Source organism: Phaseolus vulgaris, chromosome 4 (assembly GCF_051622355.1).
Source record: "Phaseolus vulgaris cultivar YP4 chromosome 4, ASM5162235v1, whole genome shotgun sequence".
NCBI classification, from domain to species: domain Eukaryota; kingdom Viridiplantae; phylum Streptophyta; class Magnoliopsida; order Fabales; family Fabaceae; genus Phaseolus; species Phaseolus vulgaris.
In genome coordinates this window covers 23,070,765-23,086,981 of record NC_143501.1, presented here as the reverse complement: position 1 = coordinate 23,086,981, position 16,217 = coordinate 23,070,765, and positions in this window count along the sequence as shown.

Below are 16,217 nucleotides of genomic sequence, written 5' to 3'. Positions count from 1 at the left end.
GGTCATGAAGCTTACAAAACAAGCTAACCAAAAGTCCCTTGCATGCTATTCACTTCTAGCACCTAAAGTGAAGCATGAAGAGTCACCTTCTAGAAAATTCTAAACTAATGCCTAAAGATGCCTTTACAAAAGAGGTATCTAAGGTTTCCCTCTAAGCACCTTTCCTAAAAACTATGTATTTAAACATTCTATATTATTTACAAATTTATAAAAGAAACTATAACGAGAGATATTTAAATGAAGCCTATTCTTGAGAACTTGTAGACTTCTTTGGCTTTAGGCTTGATCCTCTCTTTATTTTATGTCTTCTTTTAATTTTGAAAAGACTAGAAGGAAGAACTTCAAATGTGTAGGTGAATGACCTCTCCCTTCATTAATAAAAGCCTCCTTTATTTGATTCTCATCACCCAGGAACAACTAGTTTAAGCTTTGTAGATTAACTTTGTTAATTGTTTTAGCTAGTTTACCTTACGTAATTATTCGTTTAATTTGCTTATGCTTACCTTTGTTTAAAGCTTTTGATAAATTGCTTTAGTTGTTAATAGCTTTGCATTGTTTTCTTACTTAAAATTTGATTTCTCCATCCTCATTGTGTTCTAAGTGATTTACTTAGAAAAAGAATTGTGTGAATATTTTGAGGGATAGTTTTTGGCTAAGGCAAGACTTGGTATTTAAGTAGTCCTTAGTGACTCACCTCTCTTACCTAGAAAACTACCTTCATTAACTTTCCTCTTCTTTCTTAAGGTAAAGCACTTCTACACACAAAGTTTTAGTCATGTCTTCTCACTCCTCTAAATCTCTTAAAAGTGATATGAAATTCTTGAAATCTCTTTTAAAAAAACTTTCCAAGGATATTCAATCAATTTCATCTAAACAATTGGAGAATGAGGCCAAAACTAATGAATTGACTAAAACAAAGGATGAGAATTCTCAAATTTAAAAAAAATTACATTCTCATGCATATAGCTCTCAAGTTTATGATTCTTTTGGGAAGAAAGTCTCAGGATAAATGAGTATCATCAACCATCCCCTAAGAGAGCTAGAAAAGAGAGACAAGAAAACCTAAAGGAAGTTAAGGTAGAGCTACCTCATTTCTATGGAAAAGAAGATGAAGAAACATATCTATATTGGGAGATGAGGGTAGAGCAATTGTTTGCTTGCAACCATGTGAGTGAAGAAAAGAAAGTACCCTTAGCTACCTTAAGTTTTCAAGGTGATACTTTGTATTGGTGACATGCCCTAAAAAGGGAGAGACATCTCCACAAAGACCCTCCCATTACATATTGGAATGACCTTAGGGGAGCCTTGAGATGTCGCCATATTCCCTCACTTTACAATAGGAAGTTGATGGACAAGCTCCAAAGACTTCATCAAAAAGCCATGAGTGTAGAAGAATATTGGCAAAAGATGATGTCATATATTTAGAGGGCAAGGATTAACGAAGACAACCATACCACCATAGCTAGGTTTTTAAGGGGTCTCAAACTTGAGATAAGAAACAAAGTTGAACTTTTACCTTATAGAGATTTAAATGACTTGATTCAACTTAGTATTAAAGTTGAAAAACAAATTTTGAGAAAACAATCAAGTCAAAAACAAAGATCATACTATGTATCTTATGACAAGGATGAGTTCCATAGAGGGGAACACTTGCAAGCCTAGTAAAAAAAGAAGAATCCTTAAAAGGGGCTTGCATAGATAAAGATGTAGTAGATTGTTTTTTATATGTGCTAAAATCTCACCAAGTGAAGGTCAAGTTATCTATAGGCATCTACAAAAACAAATTTTTATGTGAGGTAGTGCCTAAAGAAACTTGTCATGTCTTATTGAGACAACCATTGCAAAGAATTGAAATTTTCATGAACAAAGGTTGTATCAATGAGACTACCTTCACACATAAAAGAGAAATTCTTCATGAAGGAGAGCTCATGGGCCAAATTAGAGTTGATAAAACTCTAGAGCTTTTAAAAGGAAAATTCTTGTCATCCATGACAAAAGATGTTCAAAGACATTACCCTAGATATATTCCTTGTTTTACAAATACATCTAAGGCGATGTCTCATGAACTCTATACTCCTTCACCTTTTGCAAATGATCCATGGGAAGATATAAAGCTAGATTTTGTATTAGAGCTTCCTTGGACCAAAAAAGGTATTGATTCCATTTTTATGGATAAGCTCTTCTCTAGAGAAGTAATAGGACTTCATAGTTTATCTCCAAGCATAGTATTAAGAGCTCCAAACTTTGAAAACCATTTTTTGAGGATACTTTTAGAAAAACTTGGAACTAAGTTGTACTCTTCAAATTCTTATCCTCAAAAGAATGGTCAAAATGAAATTGAAAACATAGCTCTTTCTACTATACCTAGAGTAATCATAAAGGTCACACACAACTCTAGAGATGAGCATCCATACAACAAAGTAGTCCACAAGACTACTAATATTTCTACATTTGAAGTTGTATGTGGATCTAATTCTCTTTCTCCATTTGAGTTGTTACCATTTCCTAAAGGATTAGTGCCTAAGGAAAAAGTAACAAAGATTGAAAATTTTAAAATGAGGATTGGAGAACACATACAATGACCAAAAGAGAAATATTGTAAAAGGTTGCCAAAAACAAAAGAAAAACAAAATTGGCAACTTCACAAAATTGATATAACTGCTTCATCTAACTCATTTGCTTTATTTGATAATTCCCCTAGATGGACGTTTGATCCGGGAGGACACGCATAGTTGAAGAAGCAAGAGGCTGCTATCCGAGATCACCACTGTGGATCTGAGGATAGATTTTCTCAAGAAGGAGGAGATGATGGACACCATCCAGCCATACACATCCATCCCCCTAGCCATGAAGAAGAAGAAGCAATGGATTTGAGGACAAATCCTTTTTCAAGAGGGAGGGGATGATGGAAGAGGCCCCAACAACCAAAAGAGCGTCTAGGACCAACCTTGCATGAAGGGCAACCACAAGAGCGTCTAAGACCAAACCTTTCATGAAGGGCACCCACAAGAGCGTCTAGGACAACAAGGTCCATGACCAAAAGAGTTGATGTTCGAAGAAGGCCCATCAAGCGTTAGCATAGTTTTATTTGTGGTGCAAATAGCATAGCATTGTGAACCTTGTTTAATTCTGCAAATTAGGATTAAATTAGGATTACCTAGATTAGTTTCTAGAACCTACCACACTAATCTAGGTCAGCCATGTGAAAGGCAAGGTGTCCCATGTGCTGCCATGTGCCATGTGCCATGTGCCCCATGTGCTTCCATGTGCTTACACTTACATGTAATTTGGCTAACATTTCATTTGTATTTGGCTCTTCAAATTCCAGCCCTCCAATCCTATATAAGGAGGTGCTTGGCTCTCATTTTGTAAGATTAAATTGAGTATTGTTATGCTGCCAAACTTGAGCCATACTTTACTCCCTTGCCTAAGAAATAGGTCTTAATCTTCAATCCTCCACCTACCAAAGGGGCTGGCCGAACCTCTTTAAATTCCCTACTCTTCATGCATCTCCAAGGCAGCCATACCTCCTAGGAGGGCCTTGATCCATCAATAAACCACTAAGCTTCCGCAAACCACCCAAAAACACAAAAGAGAAGAGCTTAAATGCCATCACCACATGTACATGTACCTATACCAACAATACCTGGTACATCAAATGTATATTAAAAAACTGAAGAGGAAAAAAACGAGGAAGTTGGGATGCAAACACATCAACAAAGGGTTACAACCCACAAAAGAGCATGACTCGTTAATATCATTGGTAAGTCACTATACATCAAGTTCAAAATGGAAATTTGTATAAATCCACTATCAATTTGTTAAAATCATACAATGTTATATATAGTTATGCAGTATTATTCGTTTAGTCTTATTTTTTTAATTTAAATATGTTAAAATTATTGTTAATTTTAATTGTTGACTGTTTTGAAGGCTAAATTTGATGTGCATTATGATGTTGATATAAATCATGTCCTTAAATCATAAACACAAAATGGAGAGACAACCAACAAGAATTGTGGCAAAAAAGGAATGATGGAACATGTTCCTGCCGATTGACCTAGCACAAAAGCGTTGCCTCGTCACGATCTTCCTTACCAGTTTGACACCACGTGCCCTTCAAGTCCACACCACGGATAGTCTCTCTGAGAACCTGAAAACACAAGATGGCGCCTCTGCGGCCGGTGGCGCTCCGAAGCTCAAGTCAGTAACAAGAACACCCAAAAACTTAGAGAAAACTGTGCTCTGTAGAACTGTACTAAAGTGCACTCAACCCTAGCAAATCAGCCGTAGTGAAAACATACCTCTGCAAATTCTGTTAAGTTTACCTTTATAGCTAGGTTTTTTCTCTCTCTAGGCAGTTACGCTTGGGACGCGTGGCTCGCATCCAACCCTACACGCGTTATCATCTGAGGTAAGGTAACTTGAGCGTCATTTCTATATTGTATCCAACCCTACACGTGTCATCATATGGGTTGGAGTGACAGGTAGCATCCAACCCATGCACGTGTCGTCATCTGGGTTGAGGTAACTTGAATATTATCTCCGTGTAGTGACCAGTCGCGACCAAGTCTCCTATTCGAGGAGTAATTCCTAGCACGTACTACGCTGTGAAACACCACACGACAAGGCAAGTAACGGATGCAACAAAGTGCATCATCTCTGTTGTATCGCTTGTCGTGAGTGCCACCCTTCTTATTGCTACGCCATACATGTTCTAGCTGGGGAAACCTTGCCACCAACGAATGTCCACTCTGGGAGTCCTGTCGCCGATGAGCAGGGTATTCCCCCCAGCTTACCCGACCTTCATGCCCCACGTTGGCGCAACAACCATCTTACTGAACTTACTCGCTGGAAACTACTCTTCTGTGCTTCCAACAACTTTAACTAGGTTTACCGGGAGATCCGGCGATGTGCCCCCTTGTGGCGATGTCAGACCACCGATCCTCCATTGTCTAATACGTCGATGTCGTATAATCCCTGCGACAACCGACTATGCACATTGAAGCACGCCACTTCCACGGGTTGGCGACTATGCTCACTTCTGAATCATTCGTCTCTCTCTTGTCCACGTATTCTGCCGAACACGCCCCACATGGTCACGTGCCAAACACGTCATCACACCCGATGACCTGGTCGGTACACAAGCCCCCCAGTCTTGAGCTCATACTGTTCACTGATTTGACACTTCACCAACCCCTTCGATCGCTCGACACGTGGACTTATCAACGACCATTATTCATTTCCGTTTGCGCTTCTCGCAACGTTCGAAACTCTTCGAAACTCTTAAACCCTTCGCGCCACTTCACTGTTTCATTATCTTCTTCCTCACTCCAAGCTTTCGAAACGCTTCAGCGAACGCTTCGACTCCTTCAAACATCCTTTACTGAACGCTCTTCTGATCATCAAAAGGTAACCTTTTTCTCACCCCCACTGATATTCATTGCATTCTAATTGGTTTGCATCATCCATTAACTGTCTAGAGCATACGTTGTGGGATGCTTTTCTTTGCTTTGCTTTTTTCTGCGCTTAGGGTTTCTAACCCTTTCTCTGCGAGCCCCCCTTGTTCTTCTGTCTCCTTCTTTTCTGTTGAGTCGCTCTATTTACAAACTCTCATCTCTTCCCCTTTTCGTCTTCTTGCAGCTTTTCTGATGGCTCGCTCCAAAGTTACACCAAACCCTCCTCCATCTCCCCGCAACCCTCCGACGAAAACTCGTAGGGCCAACCTTTCCTCCTCCCGCGACCCCCCACGGGATCCTAACGTCCCTTCGAGCCAGGTCGTGAGACCTGTGTCTTCTAGGCCCAGCCAATTGCAGCCAAACCCACCTCACACCAGCACAGTTGTGAGGTCCCTCCCAGACTACAAGCAACTATACCCTTGGGCCTCTTCAGCTTTGCTGGGTGAGACTTCCTCCATCAACACCGACCGCGACATCCTCCGCCTCCAGAAAGGTGACCAGGATCACCTCTCTTTCAGCAAAGAACACGATGACAAGGTATCTGTGCGTCCTTGTCCTCCCGGAGAGCCTATTTGCACTGATAATCAAGGGAGCGACGGCGTCCCCTTTTGCTTCGTTTACGCCACGACGTTCAAGAAGGTCAAGCTCCGATTTCCTTTCACCTGCTTTGAGAGGGAGCTTTTGACCGAGCTTGACATAGGCCCCGCCCAGCTTCATCCCAACGGCTGGGCGTTCGTCCGGGCTTACCAGATCATCTGTGCGCACTTTGGGCATCCAGCTTCGGTGGACGTGTTCCTCTACCTGTTCGAGGCCAAGAACCCGGGCGATCGTCTATGGGTTAGCCTCAATGGGGTCGCTGGGAGGTCCATACTGATGGAAGAGGGGCAAGCACAACCTTTCATGAAAAGCAAGAGCCAAGTCAAGAACGTCCAAGATCAAGCTAGGAGCGTCTAAGACCAAGCTAGGAGCGTCTAGGACAAGAAGACTTGGATCAAAGCTATGAATGGGAGAGTGGTTTACTAGCACAAATTCGGTGAAGGCCCAACAAGTGTAGTTTAACTTTAATTGGGGTGTAAATAGCATAGCCATGTGGACAAATGTTTATTTTTCTGCACATTAGAATTAAGGAGGAGTTAACCTTGATTAGCAAAGGTTTCTAGAAGCCTTCACTAATCAAGGGACGGTTTTGGTAGCCATGTGAACCCATGTGCACCCATGTGCTCCATGTGCCCATGTGCCTCACATTTACATTTCATTTTGCTCACATTTCATGTGGAATTAGCTTAGGATTTACGGCCTCCTTAGCCTATAAAAGGAGATGCCTAGCTCTTGTATTTTCAAGATTAATGAGAGTAAAGTTATGCTGCCAACATTGTGCCATACTTTGCTTTTCCCTAGTTTCTAGGATCTAATCTTCACCTTCATCACCTACCATAGGGCTGGCCGAACCTCCCTCTTTCCATACACATCATGTACCTTCAAGATCACCATAGCTCCTAGGAGGATCTTGCACATTTACATCCATAGCTTCCGCACCCTTGATCATGATTCCGAGAAGAGCTCCATGAATTTGCCATTGATCCTGCCTGTTGACCAGAACGTTGGAACTTGCCTCGTCAAACTTGGATCGACGTGCGCACCGTTTCAACCTCCGTCCTTCGTCACGATCCAACTCAAGAACCTGCAAAAGAACAGAGCAGCGTCGCTGCAGCCGATCGCACTCCAACACCCAAGTCAGTGACTGAACCACCAAATACTAAGAGCAATAACACTCAAGAACTCTCAAGGAACCGTGCAATGTTCTCTCTCACAGTATGCTCAAGAACTCGCAAGCGTAAAGAGTACAATCTGAACGTGCGTACCTCAAAAGTTCGTTGGGAAACCCTTAAATACCTGGTCACTTTCTCTCTCCTGGAAGTTACGCAGCTGGACACGTGGTTCGCATCCAGTCGTACACGTGCCATCATCTGGAGCCTCCTTGACTTGGGCGCTGCTTCTGACTCTCTTCTGGCTAAGTTACTTATGCATGGTACTGCCCAGTGCATAGCTAACTTGGGAGCGCGATCTCTACTGGAATCGGCGAGTTAGGGTGCCTTCGTACACCTTCCCTGTGGTCTCGCCGGCCGCCTTCATAATCTGCACCACCTTCATCTTCGGCGATGTGCTTGTTCTAGCGATCTCCAATCATTTGGTCGCCTGAGTTTTACATCTGGCGACTTCATCTTTAACCCGGTGATCGCCGGTTCTGGTATACTGGAGATCGGAGAACGCCAACTTAATAACTGGCGACTTCACGAGCCCCCCGACTTCTTTCCCTTCTGCCAGCCTGGCGTCTCGTCAACACGCCGATACTGTAGCTTGGTGCCACGTCATCACTTCCGACTACCAGGGCGGTACACAAGCCCCTCAGTCTTAAGCGAAGACTTGTCCAGCGAAAAGACTAAAAGAGTCACGTCAATACCGATCTACGTGGCATGGCGCAGAATTTCAAGCGGTTGTACTTTCTGCTTCTCTGACGCTCCACCAAACACCTCACCCATCGCTCGACACGTGGCTTCATCAACGGTTACCTTCAGTTAACGTTTGCGCTTCCCAAACCCATTTCGAAAAACCCTTAAACCCGTTTCGCTTCACTGTTCCATCACTTTCTTCGTATTCTCAAATGCTCCAACTCTCTTCTGCAAAAAAGCTCTCAACGTTCTTCAACTTCCTGAATCACCAACTTCCTTCATCACCCTTCCGATCGTAAAAAGGTACTTCCTTTCTTTCTTCTGCTAGTTTTTCCTGCATTTTAACCGATTCGCATCCTCCTTTAACTGTCTGGTGCATACGTTGTGGGTTGTTTTTTCCATTTCTCCTTTCTCGTAACTTAGGGCTTCGTCAACGTCACAACGAACCTACGTTCGTTCGTTTTTCACCCTTCTTCCATGATTGAGTCAGCCTCTGCGAACCCTGATCATTTTTCCTTTTCTTTTTCCTCTGCAGCTTCCGCAATGACTCGCTCAAAGATCACCCCAAACCCTCCTCCTTCATCACGAAACCCCTCCTCACAAGCACATGACCCACCGCGAGCACGCGGTGCTTTGTCTTCTCAGGCTGAGAGGCCTGCAACTTCCCGCCCCAACCCGGCTCAGGCTACTCCGCCTGTCACCGGAGGAGCCTCCGTCCCCCCACCAGACTTCAAAAAACTATACCCCTGGGCCAACTCGACCTTGTTGAGGGAAACATCTTCCGTAAATTCTGCTGGGGCAGTTTTGCGGTTGACGAAGGGGGATGAGCCTCACCAATCATTCCATAAGGAGCACGACGAGAAGATGACGGTGCTACCTTGCCCTCCCGACCTGCCAGTTTGCGCCGACGACAAGGCGAACAACAGTGGACCCTTCTGCTTCGTTTACACAACCTTGTTCAAGAAGGTGAAACTCAGGTTTCCCTTCACTCGCTTTGAGAGGGAGCTTCTTACCGAGCTCAACATCGCCGCCGCCCAGCTCCATCCCAACAGCTGGGCGTTCGTGCGGGCGTTCCAAGTCATGTGCGACCATCTGGGGTTGCCAGCATCAGTAGATGTCTTCTTATTTCTTTTTGAAGCCAAGCACCCAGGAGATCGCCTGTGGGTAAGCTTGAACGGGATTGCTGGGAGGTCGATCCTCTCTATCTTCCAGCAATCCTACAAAGACTGGAAAGGCAAATTCATCCAGGTGCGCCCCAACGACAAGGACGCTTCCCTACTCGACGGTTTCCCCTTGTATTGGGTAAACAAGGGGAACAAAGAGTCCAAAAGCAGCTTCAGGAGACCAAGAAGTCCTGATAGCATGGGCGCTTTGGACAGAGATCTCTGCTTCTTCTGGAAGAGTGTGGCAGATGCCAACATCACCTTCCTCACCACCACGCTCATCTGCTTCGAATTCTTCGATTTCGAACAACAATCACCCCAACAACTTGTAATCTTAAGATAACGAACCTTAGCGTAAAATCATTCTTCAAACGACGAACTTTAACTCAACTACTGGCTTAAAACATCGCTTCACCCGATCTGCTTCATCAAAAACGGGTCTTTAACTTTCTCGCCACTGCTTGAACTTTTCCTGGTCGCCAAAGACTCACTTGGCGATATCAGCTTCTTTCTGGCTTCCTGCCTTGGCCATTGTTCTTTTATCTGGGGGTAGAGGCGCCTTTCGGATCCTTCTCTACCTCCTTGAGCTTCAGAACAAGAGACCGGGTGGCTAGGCGCTCTCTTCGAACCTACCTTAGCCACCCTCCAAACTTCTTCCACCCTTTACACCATACCTGAACTCATTCGAGACGAGAAGGATTTTCTCTTGCCTGAACTCGCTCATAGGCGAGAAGGTCTTTTAACTCGCCTGAACTCGCTCATAGGCGAGAAGGTCTTTTAACACGCCTGAACTCGCTCATAGGCGAGGAGGTCTTTAAACTCGCTTGAACTCGCTCATAGGCGAGGAGGTCTTTAAATCATGCCTCTACATTGCCCCAGGGGTTACATCTCCTCCCCCCCCAGAAACACTGAGGACTTTTAACTGGTGCCTCTACATTGCCCCAGGGGTTACATCTTCTTGCCCCCAGAAACACTGAGGACTTTTCACTGGTGCCTCTACATGGCCTCAGGGGTTACATCTTCTCGCCCCCATAAACACTGAGGACTTTTCACTGGTGCCTCTACATTGCCCCAGGGGTTACATCTTCTCGCCCCCAGAAACACTGAGGACTTTTCACTCTTCCTCGCCTGCACTCGCTCGACGGCGAGGAAGTCTTTATCTCGCCTCAAAACGCGCGAGGGCGTCGAGGTCTTTTAACTGGTGCCTCCGATCGCCGAAAGACGATGAGGACTTTAACTTTAACTGGTGCCTCCGATCGCCGAAAGACGATGAGGACTTAAAACTTTAACTGGTGCCTCCGATCGCCGAAAGACGATGAGGACTTAAAACTTTAACTGATGCCTCCGATCGCCGAAGGACGATGAGGACTTAAAACCTTTTAGAAAGCATGCAATATATCTTTAACTCGCCTTAAGTCACATATAAGTGACAAGGTCTTTCTTCAAAACTTTCTGAAAAACAACGCAATCTGAAACAACTTAAACTTTTGAAAACTTCTCTTTATTGGGTGGCCTCGTTAAAAACCCTCCTTAGGGAAAAAAGAATGCCCCCTTCAAACTGTTTTAACAGAGACATTTTGTGTTTATCTTTACTTACAAAGTTCTCAACTGTAATATAACTTGAGGTGCGTGGCGTTCCAAGTGCGAGGAATCGCCCCTCCTTCCAATGTCTCTAAGCGGTAGGCGCCGTTCCCGAGCGCCTCGGTTATTCTGAACGGTCCGTCCACTTGGGCGACAGTTTATTCTCCATCTCGTATTGGTGGGCTTTCCTCATCACCAAGTCGCCTTCTCTAAACTGTCTCAGCATCACCTTCGAATTATATCTTCGTTCAATCCTTCTCTTCACCGCTTCAGCCTTCAATCTCGCCTCTTCCCTGACCTCATCCAGTAGATCCAGGTTCAACCTTCTTTCCTCATTCGAGTCTTCCTCTACGAAGTTCTGGAATCTCGGCGAGCTCTCCTGGATCTCCATTGGAATCATTGCGTCGCATCCATAGACCAAGTTGAACGGGGTCTCATGGGTTCCTGACTGCTCAGTGGTGTGGTACGCCCAGACTATACGGGGTACCTCCTCAGCCCAGCTTCCTTTGGCTTTCTCTAGCCTTCTCTTCAAACCTCTCAGCAACACCCGATTAGCTGACTCTACTTGGCCATTTGTCTGAGGGTGCTCGACGGATGCAAACACTTGTTGAATTCCCACCCCTTCGCACAGCTTCTTCAACAGGTGGCTTGCAAACTGAGTCCCATTGTCCGACACCAGGCGCTTGGGCACACCAAACCGGCACACAATGTTCTTCCACACGAAACCTTCGATTTTGTGTGCGGTGATCTGGGCCACTGGTTCTGCTTCGATCCACTTGGTGAAATACTCAATCGCCACTACCAAGTACTTCATCTGCCTGATCGCCAGCGGGAACGGTCCCAGAATGTCGATTCCCCAAGTGTGAAACGGCCAAGGGCTGTAAATCGATTTCAACTCCTCGGGAGGCGCCTTGTGCCAATCGGCGTGCTGTTGGCATTGTTTGCAACACTGTGCAAACCTCTTGCAGTCTTCTCTCATCGATGGCCAGTAGTAACCTGCACGGAGAGTCCTCGCGGCCAGAGCTCGACCCCCGACGTGGCTTCCGCATATTCCTTCGTGGAACTCTGCCATGATTCTCGTGCACTTCTCGCCATGTACGCATTCCAGGAGTGGGTGAGTGAACCCAAACCTGTACAGATCGCCATCAATCAATGTGTACTTGCTAGAATTTTTCTTTACCTCCCTAGCCGCTGTCGGATCCAGCGGGAGAAGGCCATCTGCCAGGCACCGCTTGTACTATGTTATCCAGGTGTCTGGCTCATGGGTAGCACAGACCTGCGTCATGTTCACCCTTTCTCCCTGACATGCTCTAATTCTCGGCGATCTCAACGTTTCTTGCGTTAAAGACTTGTGACTTCTTGCCGCTTTTTCCGTCGACCTGCTTATCTGAAGAACCAGGTGATCTGCTACAAATGCTCTCGGCGTCTTCAGAGTTTCTTGAATCATCGTCCTCTGCCTACCCCCCTTGCCTGAACTGGCGAGCTTGGCTAGCAAGTCAGCTCGGGCATTCTGCTCTCTGGGCACATGCACCACTTCAAAGGAGGCAAAGGAACTCTTCAATTCCTGCACATACTCCAAGTAAGCCGCCATTTGTGGATCTTTGGCCTGGAACTCGCCTGTTACTTGCCCTGTGACTAGCAGCGAGTCACTCTTAGCCATCAACACCCTCGCTCCCATCTCCTTTGCCAGCAAAATCCCGGCGATCAGCGCCTCATATTCTGCTTGATTGTTGCTGGCTTTGAAGGCAAACCTCAAAGACTGTTCGATCAGCACGCCGTTGGGTCCTTCCAAAATGACTCCAGCACCGCTACCCTGCTGGTTCGACGATCCATCCACCGAGAGTACCCAACGAAAATCGTCCCCTTCAACTCATGTCGCCTCAGACGAGAGCTCGACCACGAAATCTGCGAAGATTTGCCCGTTAATCGGGCCTCGGGGCTCATACTTAATATCAAACTCTGACAGCTCCACTGCCCACTTCACCATCCTCCCAGCAACGTCAGGCTTCTTCAACACCTTCTGGATGGGCAAGTCAGTCATCACCAAAATCGTGAAGCTATGGAAATAGTGGCGCAACCTCCTCCCCGAAAACACCACAGCCAGCGCAGCCTTCTCCAGGGCCTGATATCTCGTTTCGGGGCCCTGCAGCACCTTACTAACAAAATAAATAGGCTTTTGAGCCTGATCTTGGTCCTGGGCGAGCACCGCACTCACCGCCCTCTCAGTTACAGCAAAATACAACCTGAGAGGGGTTCCCACCAGCGGTTTGCACAAAACCGCCGGGCTCGCCAGATACTCCTTCAGCTTGACGAAGGCTTTCTCGCACTCCTTCGTCCAAGCAAACTTGTTATTCCTCCTTAGGCACTGAAAATAGGGATGGCCCTTCTCTCGGCTAGCTGACACGAAGCGAGACAGGGCTGCCATCCGACCTGTTAGCTGTTGTACTTCCTTCACGGTAGCTGGGCTCCTCATCGCCAAGATGGCGGCACACTTATCTGGGTTGGCTTCTATTCCCCTTTCAGTTAAGAGGAAACCCAAAAACTTTCCAGCCTCCACGCCGAAAATGCATTTCTCTGGATTCAGCTTTAATTTGAACTTGGCGATCGTCGTGAACAATTCTTCCAAGTCTGCAACGTGCTTGCTTTTTTCTGACGAGGTCACGACCATGTCATCGACGTACGCTTGCACATTCCTTCCCAGCATTGGTGCAAGTACTCGATCCATCAACCTCTGGTACGTGGCCCTTGCGTTCTTCAGCCCAAATGGCATCACCTTGTAGCAGTAGCACGATCTCTCAGTCATGAATGCAGTTTTCTCTTCATCCATGGGATGCATCTTGATCTGATTATACCCCGAGAAGGCATCCAGGAAGCTCAACAACTTACACCCTGCGGCACTATCCACCAGGGCGTCTATGCTTGGTAAAGGATATGAATCCTTTGGGCAAGCCTTGTTCAGATCAGTGAAATCGACGCACATGCGCCATTTCCCATTACTCTTCTTCACCAGTACGACATTTGTCAACCATTCAGGGTACTGGACTTCCCTGATGTGGCTTGCAGCGAGGAGTTTCTGTGTTTCGTCCCTAATCGCTTGCCTCCTCTCCTCGTTGAACTTTCTTCTTCTTTGTCGCACCGGTCTCACCAAGTCGTCCATCGCCAGGTGATGGCACAAGAAGTCGGGATCGATCCCGGGCATGTCCGAAGCGGACCATGCAAACGCATCCAGATGCCGTTCAATCACCTTGGCAATCTGGTCCTGGAGCTCAACCTCCAGGGATCTTCCCAGCTTGAAGATCTTTCCCCCGATCTCTCTCTCGAGCCACCGCTCTACGGGTTTTCGTCTGGTTTCTCTGGCGATCACCACCCTGGCGATTCCCAGTTCTCTCGCTTCCTCAGGGCGATTCCTTGCCTCTTCTTCCTCCAGACCGGCATTCCCCTCCCCTAGCCCAGCATCCACCATCTCCACGTCTCTTCCGGCGATCTCTTCTACTACCGTCGATCTGGGCTTCACACTAGGAGGCGGGGTGGTTGTCACGTAACTCACCGATCTTTTGTTTTTCAGGCTATTCTCATAGCACTTCTTTGCTTCTTTCTGATCGGATTTGACGGTGATCACCACCCCCTCCATAGACGGCAACTTCACCTTCATGTGCCGGGTCGACGGTATAGCGCCTATCCGATTGAGCGTGGGCCTTCCCAACAGGATGTTGTAGGCTGAAGGAGCGTTTACAACAAGGTATTTGATTTTCTCCGTTCTCGAACCCGCCTCATCTGTAAACGTAGTCCTCAATTCTATGTACCCCCTGACCTCCACCTGGTCACCAGCGAAACCATACAAACACCCTCCATAGGGCCTCAGCTGGTCAAGGGGCAGCTCCAACTGCGTGAAAGTCGGCCAGAACATCACATCTGCCGAGCTTCCCTGGTCCACCAGCACCCTGTGGACCTTTCTTCTTGCGGTGATCAAAGAAATTACTATGGGATCGTTGTCATGAGGCACAACGTCCCGAAGATCCTGCTTGGTGAATGTAATGTCCACTTCCGGCGAGTGGTCTTCAAACATATCCACCGTCATCACAGACCTCGCGTACCTCTTCCTCTGTGATGCGGTGCATCCACCTCCTGAGAAACCCCCTGCAATGGTGTGGATTTCCCCGTGTGTAGGCATCTCGTGCTGCTGGGCTTCTCCACCTGCTGGTTGGGAGCTCGACGCGCCCCCCGTCCTTCTGTCCAGCAGATAGTCATTTAGGAACCCGCTCTTTACCAGATCGTCGAGCTGGTATCCTAGAGCCAAACACGAATCCACGGTGTGGCCAAAGCCTTGGTGAAACTCACACCAGGCATCTGGCTTTGGTCCCAGCACCTTGTCGCCCACCTTCTCTGGCGCTTTCAACCTAGCGGATATGTTGGGAATGGCGATCAGGTCTGCCAATCCCATGACAAACTTGTGCTTAGGCGGGCGATTATATTCCCGGCGTGCTGGTTGCTGGCGCCCTTGGCTCCTGCCCTTGTTCTTCCTTGGATCATAAGGATGGCGACTCCTCTGATCCCTTCTGGCCGCCGCTGTCTCCAGCACCCTCTGTGGCTGGATCCTGGTCTGGGCGCGTGGCCTAGCGGGAGCCACGCTTCCTCTCTTCTCGGCGACCTCGCTCTCATCGGCGATGTGGGCCACCGCAAGTCGCCTTACCTCAGCAAACGTGGCGGGGTGAGCCCTGATCAGTGCCTCGCAGAATGGTCCCGGTAGCACACCCTTCTTAAATGCATAGACTAGCATTTCTTCATCTTTAGCCGGCGATCTGACCATCGGTGGAAAACGCGAAATCACCGAACAAATCTCAAACGAACAGCGAACAATGGTTGCACGAGCACACAACCACGCAGAAAACTACGAAAACCTCCAAGAACTCACGCTGTGGATGGGAACAGGTTTTACATGGCCCCACGGTGGGCGCCTGATAATCATGCCTGTTGACCAGAACGTTGGAACTTGCCTCGTCAAACTTGGATCGACGTGCGCACCGTTTCAACCTCCGTCCTTCGTCACGATCCACCTCAAGAACCTACAAAAGAACAGAGCGGCGCCGCTGCGGCCGATCGCACTCCAACGCCCAAGTCAGTGACTGAACCACCAAATACTAAGAGCAATAACACTCAAGAACTCTCAAGGAACCGTGCAATGTTCTCTCTCACAGTATGCTCAAGAACTCGCAAGCGTAAAGAGTACAATCTGAACGTGCGTACCTCAAAAGTTCGTTGGGAAACCCTTAAATACCTGGTCACTTTCTCTCTCCTGGCAGTTACGCAGCTGGACACGTGGCTCGCATCCAGTCGTACACGTGCCATCATCTGGAGCCTCCTTGACTTGGGCGCTGCTTCTGACTCTCTTTTGGTTAAGTTACTTATGCATGGTACTGCCCAGTGCATAGCTAACTTGGGAGCGCGATCTCTACTGGAATCGACGAGTTAGGGTGCCTTCGTACACCTTCCCTGTGGTCTCGCAGGCCGCCTTCATAATCTGCACCACCTTCATCTTCGGCGATGTGCTTGTTCTGGCGATCTCC